The 8,510-nt window shown below is 39.1% G+C and overlaps 1 long non-coding RNA gene across 1 annotated transcript; it reads left to right on the forward strand.

The window, feature by feature from the left end:
* The first annotated feature begins 1,755 nt into the window (after positions 1-1,755).
* LOC105756427 (uncharacterized) lies at positions 1,756-8,308 on the forward strand. The gene is made up of 3 exons (XR_001121506.1): positions 1,756-1,856; positions 4,924-5,407; positions 8,062-8,308. It is a non-coding gene; the product is annotated as an uncharacterized LOC105756427 (long non-coding RNA).
* The last annotated feature ends 202 nt before the right edge of the window (positions 8,309-8,510 follow it).

Genomic DNA, 8,510 nt, shown 5'->3' on the forward strand with positions numbered 1-8,510 from the left:
TTGTTAACCAATGTCATAAAACAATATGTGTACTCCTGTTTCATGAGAAACTATTTGTTCTGTAAGCCTTCACCTGAAGTACAATAAAAAAAAAAAGTCTGGAGGCATAAAAGAATATCACATGTATAATTTTGTGTGGCTAGAATGCAAATTGCTTAGGGAGACATGATGGAAAATGACCCTGAAAAGGCCAGTTGGTGGGAGATTATGAAGGCCTTTGCCTGATTCAATAGTTAAACTCAAAGGCAATAGGGAATCTTAAAGGTTTTTAAGCAAGAGAGCATTCTGTTCCTTATTTTATAATGATAACTGGTGAAGCAAGGAGATTGGGTTGCAGAAGGGAGAGCTTGACTATAGACAGATCAGGCTGAAAGTGATTGTAAGCGTTCAGGCAAGCAATAAAGTAGGTACTATTTCAGACCCATTTCACAGATGTGAAAATCAAGGCACAGAGGGTTAAGTAACTTTTCCAATACCACACAGCTGGTAAATAGAGGAGCTAGGATTCCAACCTAGGTAGTCAGATTGTAACATCCCCTGTAGACATCACTAATCTGCCAGGCTGCCTGGATGAATGTCAGAGGTGAGAGGGGAGAGTCAAGTCAGCTCTGGAGCCTTTAGCCTGTTCCACAGAGTGGAGAGTGCTCCCATCATATACACATGATCACAGAGGAAAAGCAGGTCAGATGAGCAATCAATGAGCTCAGGTTCAGACATGTGGTCCAAGAGGTCTGTGAGAGCCAGGCCAAGGCTACAGGGGGCTGTTGAAAATGCCAAGAGAGACGTGGGCTGGAGAAAACAAACCCAGACCTGGAATATCAGCGCTAAATAGAAACTGTTCCACCCAAGACCCTCATGCTGAAAATGCAAAACCTAAGGCCATGAGAGGCAGCTCAGAAAAGTGAGCTCTAGAGCCAAACCCAGGTTCAAATTCTGGGCTTAGACATATGATCTGGATAAGGTTCTTGACTTTTTAAGCGAGAGTTTTTTCACTTATAAAATGGAGACCACACTACTTTATCTATATTTAGCCATGTGGTTGTAAGGACTAGAATTAATATATATCTAAAGTGGAGCCCTGGTAGCACAGTGGTTAAGAGCTCAGCTGCTAACCAAAAGGTCAGCAATTCAAATCCACCAGCCACTGTTTGGAAACCCCACGGGGCAATTCTACTCTGTACTATAGGGCCGCTATAAGTTGGAATCGACTCCACAGCAACGGGTTTGGTTTTTTTAAGCATCTGGTACCTTACCTTCCAAATAAATGCTCGATAAATGGTAATAATTGTTATTATCATTATTATTATTACTATCATTTAAGCGATTTGCCAAAAGTAAGACTAGACCGTAGGCCAACGCTTTGGGCTCCCAGCCTAATTACTCTCTTGGTAATTTTTCCCGTAAAATTCTCTGAACAACATGGAATTTTCACTAATTTTTCAACCCAAGTAAAGAAGTTCCTGCTGAGTAACTTGAATTAGCCTTGTTTTGTCAGTTCCCTATTAGCCAAAAGAATAACCTAGAAAAATCATACAAAATTACATATATACATATATATGATGGAATATAAAACATTGATGGAAAGCAAATTAAGTGTAGCATTTTTCTAGTCTTGATGACTAAGGCACATTTGTAGCTGGCTATGTGCATCTAAAGAAGAATCAGAGCAAGAGAGTGATAGAACTTTCTCAGCCATGGTCACCTTGCTCAGGATTTTCCATCCCAACAACATCTGTGTTCATGATGGGCGCATCCCCTAAGAAGGATGGTCTTTCAGAAGTCACAAAGAATTTTGAGACGAAAAAATTCAAGGAAATACTTGGAATAAAGTAGAAGCCTTGAAGACTGAAGGCTATGTAACCAATTATTTATCACTTTGTCATTCCCAACTCCTTCAGAACGTATTTTTCTTTGGATTCAATGTGGTGACTAACAACACTGTTATTTAGTCCGAGACCTTGGGACTGAAAAATTACAGCTGAGTCGAATTTCTGGTAAAATGACTCTGATTCACATCACACACACACACATACAGGTCAGAACACAAATACACTTAAGAAGAAAAAAGGACATTCGAAATAAATGAAATCTATTGTTTAATTCAATTGCCTCTAAGATAATATGCTTGGTAGGGATGTGAATACAAGCAATGTAGAAAAAAAGGAGAGGAGGAAGCAGTGCCAACCTCATCCATTAGAAATGAGGAGAGATGTTTCAAGACAAAACTATTTTTTTCCTTCCCCACTAAGGAATCTTGGCCCTTTTTAGTTCTTTTCACCCCTGAATATGCCTGGGGTACCTCAGGCTCTGCTGGTTCTCGCTCCTTCCATGCCCCGCCCCCACCCCCGCTTATCTGAATATATAAGCCTGCCCTTTGCTCAGATTTATGGGTCGGGCCAGGGCTGTGTGTATTTACAGTGTTCTGACCTGAAGAGCCCGGGCTGAAGGAGAAGAGGAGGAAACCGGGACCCATTCCATAAACAGAGACAGATATGAGGGGGAGGTAGAAGGCTTTGCTAGCACTTAACATTTTTAACTATTTGGCCAAGCTTAAGAATTAGTGATTAGATTAGAGTGAAAGAAAAACAAGAAATGTGGGTGCAGACTTGGGGCGGGGAGTAAACTATATATTTTTGCTCCAGTCTAGTGGCTTGGAGGTTCTGGGTTTGGGGGTGGGGTAGGGTTAAATTTAATGTGAAGGTCGGAAGAAAATTGTTAAGTCAGTTACAGAGGGAGCTATAAAATGCTTTGGAAGGACAGAGGGTCTACAAGGATGAGGATATAAACAATAGTTAATATGCCGGAAAATCTCGCCAACCACAAGTTGAACTCCTTGTGTGAAGCAAGATTACTTGCATTTTTTAAAAAATGTAATTGATTATAGAAGAAAAATCCCCTGCTCCGTGGTTAAACGAGACCACATTGCCATAGCTGACCAAAACCCAATCAATTTTGAATTAAAATATTTTTCTTAGGGCCTGATGCCGCTTTTGAAAGCAATTCCATTTTCCAACAGGGCTGCTTCTATGCAAACCAGTGGGTGTCTTTGTGAGGCTCATGAACTTGTTCAAATGGGAATTAAAAAGCAGTTGAATCTTGAGCAGTATTTGGCTCCCAAAAACTGAAACAATTTCCCCAGGGCCATATCTTTGGGCAAAATAAGAAAACACAGCTTCTATCTGGGGCCATCCTCAAATAATCCACTTGCTGGAAAAACTGGAGTTCATGAGGGGAAACCTTAAACCTGCCCACTGACTAAATCAGAAATAATCCAATGTCCTAAGTAAAGACTATAATATTCCTTAGAAAACTCAAAAACAGAAGCAACTGGGGCCACATCATAAGTGAATTGTTCACAAATCAACTTACGCTATAATAAAGCAAAGAGTTGTGATGTAGGATTTAAGTCATGATTTGAGAACTTGTGAAACATCCTCAAGTTACTTCTTTTTGTTCATTCTGATATACAGCAATTGGGACACCAAGATGCTACCTGTGAAAGCATCTGCTGTAATGATGATATTGTTTAATTGGAACTTCTTATTTTAACTAAGAATATGTGCTGGGTAGTGAAGAGAATTATTACAGTCCATTCTGAATGAACGTGTGTGACTTGATTTAAATTATCACTAATAATTCCAATGTGCTTAACTCTGTGTGTGGCACTTTATAGATGTTAACTTATATCATTATTATTGTTATTACTATTACTTTGTTATTAAAATCATTAGTCTGGAAGTAAAAGTAAAATCAATTCTACAACTGACCTTTGAAAACATTCAGAATACAAAAATTCAGACAAATGTATTTTCTTTTCCATTTCCATTTGCCATTTTATCAGGGGTGGATTATCTGATATGCAAGGTAAGCGCAGGCTTACTTGTGTTTACTTACTAACCTGTAGTGAACAATTTCTCATGGTGAAACTCATGTGAAATTGCTCACCACAGATTAGTAAGTAAGCACAAGTAAGCCTGCGCTTACCTTGCTTACTGGGTCATCCACCCCTGTCAGGATTATAAATTTGAAAAGAGGCTTTGATTCTGTAGGAAGGTGCTGTGGGGTTGCGAGAGACAAATGCCAGCCAGACCTAGAAGGAGAATCTTTGATGTGGTAAAAAAAAATGTGAAATTGTTCCCTACAGATGATCTGGTAAGCAGGGTAACTACGGTGCTTAGCTTGCTGATTGGATAATCCACCCCTGCATTTTATGGTTAAACTTAAACCTCATATTCAGGACAGCAGAGCTAAGAAGGCATTTGATGATCACATGAGTGCAAGCTGACTATACAATAGTCAAACTTTGGGCCAAAAAAAAATGATAAATGGGAGAGACTCTAACAAGGTTGCATTTCTAAAGTCAAAGGAAATATACAATATTCTAGTAAACTGATTTGTGTGCTGCTCTCATTTTGAACTTGTCTTTACTCTAAAACTGTGAGACTTCTGCTTTGTAAATAGTGCATGCTCAAAACAGATGCAACTCTGTGTGGACAGTTCAGGAGGATTTCTGGGACTCTTACCTAGCAGCTAAAACGTTATCCTGTGTCAGGTCTGTGGAGATCCATTTGCCGGTGAAATCATTTTTTTTTTCTCTCGTATGGAGTGGATCATAGCGACAGTGGGTTCCGACGTAACCATTTCGGAGCAGAGGGCTAGCTCAGTATGCCAGAAAAAAAAAAAAAAAGCACCACAAAGAACATTGAGATGAATGGCTCTATTTTATGAGCCATAAAAGTTTTATTCATCTTGACACTGAAACAGGTTTAGGCAGTGAATTGACACGCCTTAAATAAATAAGTGGAATTAATTCCCCGGCCCTTGAAACAATGGAAGCATGCGTGTAACGCGGAGAAATGCCCCATTGTTTCCTGTGGCTGCCTGATATTGATATTATTTGTGTTTTTCTGGCTGCTTCCTCAGGGGCCTGGTTGATCCACTTCAGATTCATACCCTGTTTTATTAGAGGTTGAAAAATGTTCAAGACCTGGTTGTACCGCAGCTCCCACCGACAGCTAAGGAACCAGTTTGGCGTCTGGTTGGTCTGTTGTTTTACTGCTGACCTTCAAATCAACTTTAACCCCTGACCTCTGGAGGCATCTATCATGACAAGAGGCTGTTTAACACAAACGGTGCCCATTTATAGGGGAACAGGCTCAGAAGATGTCCTTTTTATGAAGAATTTAGTTTTTCCCCCCTCTTTTCTCCGTCACCACAGGTGAAATCCCTCTTAGCAGCTGGCTTATGAAATAATGTGAGGAGAGGCCTTAATAAGCAGAAAGCACCCTTAGCTGGAGATAAATATATGCAAATGAGATGCACAAACAAAGGAGCCTGGACAGAGAAATATCTGCATTTCCAGCGAAATGCTGCCTGCAGCTCGAAGATGAACAGCGTTGATAAAATGGTAACAAAAAGCACCTTTTTATCCTCCAGCTTGTTTTACATTGCAATGGACCATTGTCATTGCAACCCAGCGGAGCATGCAGAGGTTTTCTGCACTGTTTCAGAAAACTGTTTAAACATTTGTTTTAAGGCATTTATGAAATATAATCAATGGACTGCTTCTGTTGGTGTTGTGATTCTTTTTTTGTTTTTGTTTTCCCTGACTGTGTTTCGGATGCTACTGTAGTTATTTTACCTGTTGGTCTTTTCGTTGTTTAATGTTGCGCTGGCATTCTTGCCGTACTGTTTCCCGTTTTAGTGACTATTCATTCCACTGGCTACATTTTCTTTTTTTAAATTTTTATGGAAAGAGGTTCCAAGTTAATAACTAGTAAGAATCAGCTTGGAGGAAGGGTTTGAACTATCTCAGAGCAGCACCAAACAACTAGTTTTAATGATGGCAATCAAGTGTGAAGAGCCAATTCAAAGACAGGCAATGTAACATGCTGATTTTAATAAGCTTTAAAAAGGCAATCTCTAACTTTTAAAAGTCTCTTTTTAATTTTATAGTCCTGGGTTCATACAATGCCAAAACAAACAAAACCATTAAAATATGTTTTCAATATGTATCCACAGTGTTATTTGATGGTGTTTTATATAAGCAGTGTGTTCGTAAAATATTGATTTGATGAGCTTTAAAAATGGAAACACTGAAATCACTAACCTATTTGGAGGGGGAAAAAAAGGAACATTTTTCTCTAAAAATGAACTACGCCACGGCCCCCAAGATCTTACCAGAGGGAGGCTGGACTCAGGACACATAAATTCCTGCAGTTATTCCTCCATTGTAGCATATGTATTATGTTTAGGTGAATAATCAAAGCAGCTAAGGTGAGAGAAGAAACACTATCCCCTTCACATACGTCAAAATCCTATTGCTCCGAAGGCTCAGTAATATTTGGCTCTTTCATTTCTAATGCAATCCTGGCATTCTTCAGTAGAGATGTACAAAGATCTTTCCTTTACCTAAATTATTTCTTCTTGGGAGCTAGGATTGGAGAGGAGACATTTCTTCTGAGTACTGTGTAGCTTTCAAATTTTATGTGCATTTCATCAGACGAATGTCACATTTGCTAATAACAAGAAAATCTTCTCATTTTTAATCTGCCACTCGCATTGCATGGGGGCAGCGAGGTGGGGGGGTGGGGGCGCAAGCCAGCGGTGGAGGCGGGAACATAAAAGCATTGAGCTTTCTGACCAAAGAGAAGAAGGAGTAAAAAAAAAAAAATGCTTATTTGGATTTAAAAATGACACGCAGTCCGTTATCTCAATGTCCTTATCAGTGCATCATGAAATTCAGAATTTCAAGAGTTAATAGAAACTTGGTTATATCAGGGATGCTTTATCCAGCCCAGGTTTGAAGCAGCGTAATTATGTTCAACTGCTGTTGTTTGGAAAGGGCAAACAGCATCTTAGGCACAGAACAATGAAATCGCAGCTGAGATTTAGGTTAGCAAAAGCCATCTTCTCTCGGTTTTATGATTCATTATTTCCCATTAACTACAGTATTAGAAGTGTACACTGGATAGCTCGTGGTTGCTGCTCTCGGAGCACATTATCTATATTACACAGGTCTGGGGAGCAGAATTAGAAAACTTTGGGGGAATGAGCAATATGTGTTTGCTGATAGAAGTACCATATGGCTCATCTTCTTCAATTGCTTTCATTGTGACTCTGATGCTGGAGAAATTAAAGTTTTATTTGATGTGGCACAGCTTAATGAACTGTCTTCTGTTAGGAAAATTGAATATGTTTCCTGTTATTTGAGCACAGAGCCTCCATGCTTTGGCTGATGAGGGATGCATTATGTATTGTTTATTTAGCATTTTGAAAACAAAAGCAAGATATTGAAGGTAAAATTGATTACTGCTGGATTGCATTATATAATCAAGTTTTCTCCCGTTAAATTTCCCTTTACAATCCTTTTGTAATGGTTTAATATGAGATGGTTCCAGGGGTTTTGTTTTTTCAAAGGTACACAGAACTTGGTTTTATCAAGATACCTTTATTTGTAAACAAGCCACACGAAACCCTAAACGCAGTATTGTTCTATTTACAAAGTTCAGAGAATGATGTTTGGGGAGAAAGAAAATAAATCAGTTTGTGTGAATCTAAGTGCAAAACTTCCAGGGAGCCCCCCATCCGTTATGAGAGAATGGAGCATTTGATTAGTTGAAAGGGGGATGTCACTGTCTTTTGTTTGAAATAGACCACTTCAGAACATGCTGGGGTGGGGCCCTGAAAGAAGAGAGAGATATTATATCTTGGGAAATACAAACCTCAAAATATCAAGTTTTAGATTTTTGAGTTAGTTGTCAGCGAATGAAAAGCTGGCTTCCACCTGTGAATTTAAAAAAAAGAAAGTATACATACTGTGACTTTAGATTGTTTTTATTGAAAAGATAGGATAAACACACACACACACACACACACATAACCAGAAATATACTTACATGAGGAACAAAGTGGGGTGTCAGTCCATGTAAATATTCTCCACTCCCTGAAAATTTGCCCACAGACACATTTAACATTTTGTTTAATTTTTTCCCTTTTTGTTCCACATCTGATCATTTTAAAGATCTTTTAATCACTGCGTTTCTTTCTTTCATTTTTCAGTGAACAGTATCCTCACATGTGCTGACGGCTCAGGCCACTGACCTGCAGCAGCTAGGATAAAAAATAGTTAAAGTGATTCAACATGTTCTGGAATATACAGTCCTGCTCCCCGTCTCCGCGCCCCCCCCCCAAAAAAAAAGTCATTTGTCTTCTGCGTCCTGTGATGTTTTGAGGATTCTGGCAAATAGGGCAGTTCAACAAACTTCTCTCACAATCTAAATACTGTCTGTTCAAGAGAGGCTTCCAATGTTTATAGTCCACAAGTTAAGGGGAAAAAAAAAAAAAAATCTGGTATTTAACCAAGAATCATGCTCTTGAAAATGTCTTCGAACAAAGTGTTTAAGCAAAACTTTGGGCACAGATATCCTCAGTTCCTCATTTGTCCTCTGATTTTTCCCCCTCAATGAGGAATTTTTGTGTTCCTTCATTCTGCTCCTTTTCTTGCAATT

Source organism: Trichechus manatus, unplaced genomic scaffold, assembly GCF_000243295.1.
Source record: "Trichechus manatus latirostris isolate Lorelei unplaced genomic scaffold, TriManLat1.0 scaffold00004, whole genome shotgun sequence".
NCBI lineage: Eukaryota > Metazoa > Chordata > Mammalia > Sirenia > Trichechidae > Trichechus > Trichechus manatus.